The following is a 6,844-nucleotide window of genomic DNA, read 5'->3' as shown; positions in this document are numbered from 1 at the left end:
TATATACCCAGTAATGGGATTGATGGTTAAATGGTATTTCTAGTTCTAGATCCTTGAGGAATTGCCACACTGTCTTCCACAATGGTTGAGCTAATTTACACTCCCACCAACAGTGTAAAAGCGTTCCTATTTCTCTACATCCTCTAGAGCATCTGTTGTTTCCTGACTTTTTAATGATTGCCATTCTAACTGGCATGAGATGGTATCTCGTTGTGGTTTTGATTTGCATTTCTCTAATGACCAGTGATGTTGAGCATTTTTTCATATGTCTGTTGGCTGCATAAATGTCTTCTTTATATGCAGAAAACTGAAACTAGACCCATTCCTCACACCTTATACAAAAATCAAGTCAAGATGGATTAAAGACTTAAATGTAAGGCCTAAAATCATAAAAATCCTAGAAGAAAACCTGGGTAATGCCATTGAGGACATAGACATAGGCAAAGACTTCATGTCTAAAACATCAAAAGCAATAGCAACAAAAACCAAAATTGACAAATGGGATCTAATTAAACTAAAGAGCTTCTGCACAGTAAAAGAAACTATCATCAGAGTTAATAGGCAACTTGCAGAATGGGAGAAGATTTTTGCAATCTATCCATCTGACAAAGGGCTAATATCCAGAATTTACAAAGAACTTAAACAAATTTACAAGAAGAAAACAAACAACCCCATCAAAAAGTGGGCAAAGGATATGAATGAATACTGTACTACTGTTAATAAGAATCATATATAATAATTCACAAACATTTCAGGGCTGGTTAGAGTAGCCTTTCCTTTATGAGTTCCTCTTCTTTAAAGGACAGAAATGGCAGTGGATTGCAAGTCTCCAGTAGGAGACAGCCCAGGTGCTCACAATGGGGGCACTATCGATGACACAATGACCCAAATCAAACAAGTGAAACATCACAGAGGCAGGAAAGTTCTGCCCCAAACCCTACAAGAACAGGGACTTAGAAAAGCTTAGACATTCATAGGAATAAGACCTCCCACTATTTATTGGTTGATTACAAGCTCAGTATGATTCAATTGATGATTAGATAGTAGACATCACCTGTTACAATTGGAGCCCTGTGGCCAAGAGGACGCCTATGAACTATTTCACCTGATTAGGCCACGCTGGAATTTTGTGCTTGGGTAAGAGGTCGTGCTTCCCCAGGACACGGGCAGCAGCCTGGAGAGAGGAGTCTCAGAGGGTAACCCTGCTCTTCTCAAATATGGAGAGCTCCTATGTGGAAGGGCAGTGAGTGGGATTTATCTTTTTCTGGGGATTCCAGATGACAGAAAAGTAAGTTACAAATGAGCAGTGGTTAAGTGTTTGAACTGAGAAAGAGGAGCACATGTACTTCCCAATTCTTCCCACAAAAACTTTTGAGCGTTACACATAATACCTCTCTGCCTGCCAGTGTCTCTTATGAACCAACATAAAAAGACACTGGCAGGCAGAGGGAAGGCAGCCCAGCAAGGGACCTTCAGACCCAAGGCCTGATGTGGTGGTGAGTGCCCTGGTTTTTTCTTTTTGCCTCACATGTTACAGACTTGGATCTCAAGAAGTGAGCAATGAGGAAAGGCCAACAGGCACAGACAAAATGAATAAATAAATGCAATCCCCCAAGAAAAAGCTTGCTGTGTCTAGCCAAAGCACCAGGAAAGGGGCAGCCTAGCAACACAGGAAACTTTTAGACAATAATGTCCCCACTCCAGCCAAATACCAGGGAAAAACTGCGGCCCCACCTCCACCCAGGCCAGGAAAAGCCAGGCAGGGACCCCAGACTTCCACCCTCACTGGCCAGAACAATAGGCTGCAGGGAAGTGTCCCAACCCCAACCTGCAGCTGAGGAGGTGTTAGGGAACGCAGAATAGGGACATGAGACTCATATCCTCACCTAGTGGATGCCACCCCTCTTCCCCAGTGTAACAGAAACCACACACGTGTGGGGCAGATGTGGGGCAGGGCTTCCACCACTACTAGGCTGTCCTCCTGCTCCACCAGAGACATGTCAGAACTTTCACCCCTGCCCAGCAGTAAGGAGGCCAAGACCCCTCGCTGGGTGTCTGTGAAGGCCTCTGGGGAAGCACTAAAAGGCAGAACCTCTTCTCCTGCCCAGGTAATAGCAGAGGCCTCATGGATTTTACGAACCCCCATCTCCACCCAGAAAAACTAGGAGTCTCTCCCCACACTCAGTGTAAATAGACCCAGGTGGAGAATCTTGACTTCTACCCCATCTGGCAAGGTAGAGTCGGTGGGCCACTTCCTCAGCTGAAGTGTCAGAGGAAGCCACTAAAACGGGCACAGAATTCAATAAAATCCAGAGTTTTAGAACATAATGTCCCACATGCTCAGATTTTAATAGAAACTCAAACATAATACTAACAACCAGAATATGTTGGATAAAGTTTCCAAGAAAATTCCTTTCGTTCAGTGATATGTGAAGCAAAGGGGGAACTGGCTTCTTGAAGTTACATTGTGAAAAACCCTCACAGGGTTTGGGGTTCATATAAAATGTAGATTGGGACATCCCTTATGACTTGCGATAGTACTGTAAGAAATAGCTTTTCTATAGTTGGACTGGGATATGTTACTTCTAATTGGATGGTTATGGTGACCCTGGTATGAACTTTGGCTAAATCATCTAATGATGATGGTAGTACTTCGGCCAATAGCGATTCCAAAGTCCAAATGTAGCAAGAGGTTAATTTGGTTACTGAGGCTAAGTGTCGCATTTAAATAAATAAATTTAACATTTATAGTTTTCTGCCTTTTAAAACATATTTCATATTACATGTGGCTAATTAATTAAATAATTAATGGAAAATGGCCGTGTAAATTGTATCCAGTTAGGCCCACACTGCTGAGTGGGATTTGAGTGTGAGAATCCAAGTACAGAAGCTGAATTTGGGAAGTCTTGCTAAAGAAAGGTAACCAAAACAGATATTCATCTTGAATCTAATAAGAATCTTTCTTTAACTATACAATTATTTAAACTTTTGTATTTTATCTTTATTAGGCATTGTTGCTTTTTTGAGATACGTTTTAACAGTTTCTTTTCTTTCTGCATAAAAACATCATTTGCAGATTTCAAGTAATACAGCATCCACAAGAAATCCTTGCTATTCTAATTTGTATGAATAAATTCAGTGAGTCTAGGAGGAAATTTCTCATTTAAGTGTGCATTTCATTGAACAGCAAAACAAAACTTTGAATGGAAAGAGAATCCATTTGTTGAAATGTAGGAAATAAAACATAATAATAAAAATCTGTGGCCGGGCACAGTGGCTCAAGCCTGTAATCCCAGCACTTTGGGAGGCCAAGGTGGGCAGATCACCTGAGGTCATGAGTTCAAGACCAGCCTGGCCAACATGGTGAAACCACATCTCTACTAAAAAAAAAAAAATTAGCCAGGAGTGGTGATGGACACCTGTAATATCCCAGCTACTCAGGAGGCTGAGACAGGAGAATTGCTTGAACCCGAGAGGCGAAGGTTGCACTGAACCGAGATTGTGCCACTGTACTCCAGCCTGGGTGACAGAGTGAGACTCTGTCTAAACAATAATAATAATGTGGAAAAGGGGTTCAAATATAACTTTTTTAAAACAAAGCAACTGTAATGACATGAAAACACAACTTATCAGCATTTCCCAAGGGCAGACATTAACATGTAATTTAAGATGTAACTTCAGTAGAATAACAATCTTAGGAAATGCTAGATCAAAGTTAAGGTGACTTCCTTCTGGGAAAATCTTGTCAGTTTTTACTGTGGTACTGGTCATAGGCATCTCAGGAGGAGGACGTGGTATTGCAGGAGCCAGCACCTCTCAAACTCATACAACATGGAACCACCCCTGCCCTTCCTCTCTCTCCTTTCTTTGCAAAGCAAATTGCACACTTGTTCCCATTTTTCACACAGTGACTAAGGGTTGGGGGGATGGGTTAGACTTCAAATTAGCATCCTGGGTTCAGGTAGGTATCACCGATGAGTTGGTTTTGAGAATTTGACACACTTAGTTTCTTTTGGCATCTTTTTCCTCATTGTTAAACAGGTGATATTATACCTCCCTTGTAGAGTATTTTGAGAGAATGACTTGTTATATATGGGGAAATATTTTGGAACTTTCGTATGAAAAATAACCCTTAATGCCTAGTGTACATAACTGGGTCATGACTTACTGGTCTCTGTTGGCACTGGCTTCAGCGATTACTTTCTTTTTGCCATTATTAGTTCATGCACACATGGCCTTGCAGAAAGCTCAGGTCAAAGTGAGTCACATGCTATCCAGTGAAATGCTTTCAAATGCCCTGCTGGGTCCACATGTGGCTAACCACAAGAGAGCATACAGTGACTTCTAGTGAATGGCCACAGGGAGTGAACATGACTTAACTCATTTATTTCTTTCAAAGCACATGTGTTGTGATTATCTCTGTTTTACAGATAGGGAAACTGAGGCTTAGATAATTGAGAATAAGTAACTCTCTCTGTCAGTCAATGACATGATATAGGTGGGTTTCAAGTCAGGTTTCTCTGTCCCCATTCTGTAAGCTCTCATTTTAAGTCATCCTATTTTTATTCTTTAACTCTTCTCTTTCAGTGGAAGATTTTCCCTATTCCACATTTTGGAAGTATCAAGAGCTGTTTCATGAGATAAGCTGGCGAGAGGAAATAGACTACTCTGGTAGGAAACTAGAGCAGGTGGGCAGGAGTGACTTTCCTCTTCTCTTCCTGTTCCTCACACCCACCAGACCCGAGGTCCCCTGCCCGTCTGTTCTCTGCAGCCCCCACTGAAGCCTCAAAGTCCTTGCAAACATTGCAATATCCTGCCTTCCTTCTTCCTTCCTAAAGGCTCCAGCTTTTCTGGGCCATACCTTTCCATCTCTGCTACCCCATCCCCACCTCCTTTATAAGGCTGTTCCACCCAGGGCTGCTGTTGGCCTTTCTTAGTTACCCCAGGGCCAGATGACAGACAAAATCCCCAGTCAATCCTCCAGACCCTGCTGAAATTACTCAAACTAGCTCATCCTAAGCCCCTTGTGGTATGTAATGCCTCCTGCTTCCAGGGAACTGTGAGCTTAAACTTCTTCCATTATGACAGTCATTTCTGTGTTTGAGTCTGTTGTAAACAAATCCTGGGTATAATTAAAATACCATGCATCAAACTCCAAGAAAAACCAGGATTCATCCTCTTCTGTGCTTTTACTGAGCACTGGTCAGACCCTACTTTGCACTTAGTTGGTATGATCTAAGCTTCTCTATCTATTTCTCCCGCTAATCTGCCTGCAAGCCCCTCATCAGAGGTGATACCGTTTTATACACCTCACTCTTAACATACTGTCAGCACAGGTGGACGTTTGATAAGTGTTTACTGAATCTGAAATGAGATTTATGTTGGAGGAGGTGCTCACAAATTTATTTCACCTCTGATCATTATATCATTCCCTGTTTGTACTAACAACTTAACTAAATTATTACGAAGAGGTTAAGTATTTGTTGGGCACCTACTGTATCCCAGGACCTCAAATTTCCTTTACACGAAAGAAATAAAACTATGATTTGCTTCCAAGTGGTGTCCTATCAGGCCCTCAATCCTCCAAAACGGGAATAAGATCCATCCTATTTCTGTGTTTGCGAATTCATCCTGACCCATGTAAACAGTCTGCAGTGATTCCCAGCAGAAACTAGAATATGAGTGTAGAACACGATCTTTTATTTATTTCTTATGTAACATCTGAAAAGTTAATTTTTTTCCCTGCAAACAATGCCCAGCAGCAGAATGAAGTTTGAGATCATCCCAAAAGATGTATGTCTGCACCACATTTTTCTTGACAGGAGAAAAAGTGACAAGAGCTAATTAAAGGAAAACAGAATGTTCTTTTTTGATGGCCCAACAGACAATTCTTTTCAGTCACACTTTATTATTATTAGTTTATCACTACCCTATTTCTTTTAGGTGTACTCAAGGTAACATTCTGCCTACTTCCTGGTCTACTAGTTCAAGAAAAACGTTTGTTTTGAGTGCCACACGGCGAACCCATTTTAGAAGTGTTTCTATTACTAATAAAACATTTGCATATTTGGATAGTAATATGTATCATTCATAGTTTACTTTAGTTATTTCACGATCACATTTATAAAAGCTTTCCAGTTAACAATTCCTGTTTGCATTCGTGTCTCCTTTTATCCAGAGAGATAGTCACCTTGTAAGTAGGTTGGGATTGTTTTCCAGGATTTTCTTTAAGGACACCTGAGTCCCTGAGACATGCAGTGGGCCCTCCAACAGCAAACATGAGACAGTGGGCTGGACTCCAGGGCTGTTGCCATCAAATTCCACATTCTTTCTTCTCTGTTAATTCATTGCAAATATTTCATATTTTGCCCTTCACACTTGGAATATTTGAACTGCCATTATGTGTTCAACTTGAGAAAAGCTGTGACTAGGAAACAAATATTGCTGGCTTCTAGTGACCTTGAGGTCCATCCTCCACTTGCTTTTTTTGGTTAGTTTGCCTTTATTTAAATTTATTCAGTTCCTGACTTGCTACTTATTTTATTTCTTAATATTTACCTTCATTGAAGTATCCAACCATCACAGACACATTTTTCATTTCATTCAATGAACTGCACTTAAGCAGCTACCACTTTTCTAGGCCCTGGGTCCATGTGAAGGACATTAGGTTGAATTACAATACCAATGTGCTCCTGCATGGAACTTCGTGTCCACCAAGGGGGTCAACCTGTAAGGAGGGTGGCTGGACCCAGGGGATCTGCCTGTTATCACACAACAATAGCAACACCCCCCACCCTGCCTTGACCTCCTTGCTCTGTGTGGCCACCAGTGAAATCTGTTTAAG

The 6,844-nt window shown here is 41.4% G+C and overlaps 1 long non-coding RNA gene across 1 annotated transcript; it reads left to right on the top strand.

The window, feature by feature from the left end:
- The first annotated feature begins 941 nt into the window (after positions 1-941).
- Positions 942-6,076, top strand: LOC107976062 (uncharacterized). Its single transcript, XR_001719705.4, has 3 exons — positions 942-1,137; positions 4,588-4,688; positions 5,944-6,076. It is a non-coding gene; the product is annotated as an uncharacterized LOC107976062 (long non-coding RNA).
- Positions 6,077-6,844: the final 768 nt, after the last annotated feature.

This window comes from Pan troglodytes, chromosome 6, assembly GCF_028858775.2.
Source record: "Pan troglodytes isolate AG18354 chromosome 6, NHGRI_mPanTro3-v2.0_pri, whole genome shotgun sequence".
Classification (NCBI taxonomy): Eukaryota; Metazoa; Chordata; class Mammalia; order Primates; family Hominidae; genus Pan; species Pan troglodytes.
Note: the sequence above shows the minus strand (reverse complement) of the source record. Positions and strands in the feature narration are given on the sequence as shown.